General features: G+C 44.7%; 1 non-coding gene across 1 annotated transcript; it reads left to right on the forward strand.

Annotated features, from left to right (window-relative positions):
* Window positions 1-2,124: 2,124 nt before the first annotated feature.
* On the forward strand, window positions 2,125-2,231 carry LOC127676406 (U6 spliceosomal RNA). Its single transcript, XR_007975884.1, has one exon. It is a non-coding gene; the product is annotated as a U6 spliceosomal RNA (small nuclear RNA).
* The last annotated feature ends 499 nt before the right edge of the window (window positions 2,232-2,730 follow it).

The raw sequence follows: 2,730 nt of genomic DNA on the forward strand, positions 1-2,730 counted from the left end.
GGATGTTGTTTTGCTTTTTTAAAGATTTATTTATTTATTATGTATGCAGTGTTCTGCCTGCATATATGCCTGCAGGCCAGAAGAAGCACCAGACCTCATTACAGATGGATGTGAGCCATCATGTGGTTGCTGGGAATTGAACTCAGGACCTCTGCAAGATTAGTTAGCGCTCTCAACCTGTGAGCCATCTCTCCAGCCTCCGGGATGTATTGATTTTATATTAAAAAGTCAGACAACAAGAATGACCACAGACTGGAAAAGAAACAGCAGCGCGTGGGGAACGTTCTACCGAGGGAAGGAGAAGGAAGGAGAAGGATGCAGAGTGAACCAGAGAAGGCGTGAGTGAGAGCAGGAATGGAGGAGAGAGTGATCTGCCTTAGAGCCAGGAAGGAGACAGTGCTCACTCGCTCGCTTGCTCGGCTAAGCTGTGGTTAAACCCAGCTGCCGCTCAGGGGCCACGAGAGGCCGGCCACAAGGAGAGGGGATGTGGCCGCAGCAGGCAGATGGAACATCTGGTGAGTTCTAGAAGTCGTGAAGCAAGGGCTCTTTCCAACTCATCTTCTTGGACCTTGGCAGCTTGAGAAGGATTATTACAAGGGTCCGTTGTCGTCTACTTTAAAGAATCGACCATGCCGAACGTGGGCTGGCTGATTGTTTGGGGAGTTCTGGCAGAGACATAGCAAGACTTGGGTAGGAAAGTCCCTCAAAGTCAAAGAAAATTACAGAAGGACTGAGTGGGGAGGACTTACAGAAAATCTACAGGGAGAAGTGTGTTACCAGGTAAGTCAAGCGTGCACGTAGGGGCCCCTGAATGGGAGAAAATGACAGGTGAGGAGAGCTTTGTGTGCCCATGAGATTTAATGTCTGGGGCTCAGGAGATGGCTCAGTCCATAGAATTCTTGCTTTACAGCAACAGGACCTGAATTCAACCCCCAAAGTCCATGAAAACCAACCAACCAGGCCCAGGTATGTGGTGTACACTTGTAACATCAGGACGAGGAAAGCAAAGATAAGTGAATCCTGAAACATCAGCTTGCATCAGGACAGTCAGAAAGGGAGAAAACGCTACTGGGAAGGTTACTTAGGGCTCCGGCACTCCCTTAACTCACTACGGACTCCTGAGAGACAGTCACGCCTGTAGCGTCCAGGAGAGACGCTCAGATTTCTCACGCAGTTAAACAAACACAGGATGGCCCATGCAGGCATGGATCTGGGCCTATGAACAACCAGCAGACTGCATGCAAGCCAGAGCAACATCAAGGAAGGACGGAAAGGGCTGCCCTCTGCCCCACGTGTATCCAATGCAATGGGAACCCCGATGGAAAGATGGACTTCACTTAATGGCAGTGTATCAACATGAACTGCAGAGATGTACACACAATGCAAGGTGCTCGTGAGGAGACATGTGCAGAGCATGGAGCAGAGAGGTGGGAGGAGCGTGAGCCTATGGAATCTCTCTGTACTATCTGCTAAAATTTTCCAGAAATCTAAAAGTGCTCAGGAAAAAAAAAAGGGGGCAGGGGAGGATGCGGCTGAGGGAATAGCTTACTGGTAGAGTGTTCTCTCTACTGGGTAGAAAGCCTGGGGTTCAACTCTGCAGAAAAGATACACACGTGAGTCCATTTCAGAGACTAGTCAACCGACAAACTAAGAAGTGGGGGGGGAGGGAGGCTTCTCGAATACGTAGAGCAGAGACTGTCAATATCAATTTCAGCATTAAAATCAAACACTGCAGGACTTTGTCACTTCCCTTTCAGATGATAAGAGAAACTTTCAGAAAAGCTTATAAAAACATCGTGTGTCAGCCTGTGCCATTGGTACCTCTCTGAGCCTGTTTGACTCCTTTGTGGGAGAAGGGATGAATGGCTGGAGCCTCAGCAGCCACTCTGGAGCATGAGGAACGTGAAGGAGGCAAAAGCCACGGGGGAGGAGGGCTGAGCCTGGGTTCCTGATGGTCACAGTGCTTTGATGCTAATCCCAGGATTACTACATCAGGCTCTTCTTACAGAAAAGAAAGGAGTTTGTTTCTCGTTTAAATTTAAGCTGTTTGTATCCATATTACTGTTAGCTGAATGCAATGCCAGTTAACAAATTCACCACCAACATTTATTGAAAAACCGTAGGGTGCTCGCTTTGCCAGCACATATACTAAAATTGGAACGATACAGAGAAGATTAGCATGGCCCCTGCGCAAGGATGACATGCAAATTTGTGAAGTGTTCCATATTTTTTCAGTTGGAATGTAGAAAGAATATAGAAAGTATTAGAATATAGACAAGAATATAGAAAAGTAAAAAAATAAAATAAAAAAGAAGGCTGAAAAAAATTAAAAAAATCAATCAGTCTTTCAAAATCTAAAAAAAAAAAAAAGAAAGAAAAGAAAAAAGAAAAAAGAAAAAGAGAAAGAAAAACCATAGATACAGCGCATGAAGAAACAATCCAGGTAAGGGTTAATAAAGAGTCCACAAAAAATTTCCAATAGGAATTTAACATAATTAAAAATGGTGTTTCATTTGGAGGGGAGAAGATGCTAATTGCACCAGCTCTCCATCTGGAAGAAAGCACAGTGACACTCTACCCTACTTCCCACGTAAAAATAAACTCCAGATGGATTATAAATCTAAATGTGAAAATAAAAATATTAGATACAAATTGAGGAATTATTTATAAAGTTGTAAAGAAGCCCCTGAAGTTTCCACTCAGAAGCCTCAAGAGCCGCCATCTGAAAAC

This window comes from Apodemus sylvaticus, chromosome 1 (genome assembly GCF_947179515.1).
Source record: "Apodemus sylvaticus chromosome 1, mApoSyl1.1, whole genome shotgun sequence".
Classification (NCBI taxonomy): Eukaryota; Metazoa; Chordata; class Mammalia; order Rodentia; family Muridae; genus Apodemus; species Apodemus sylvaticus.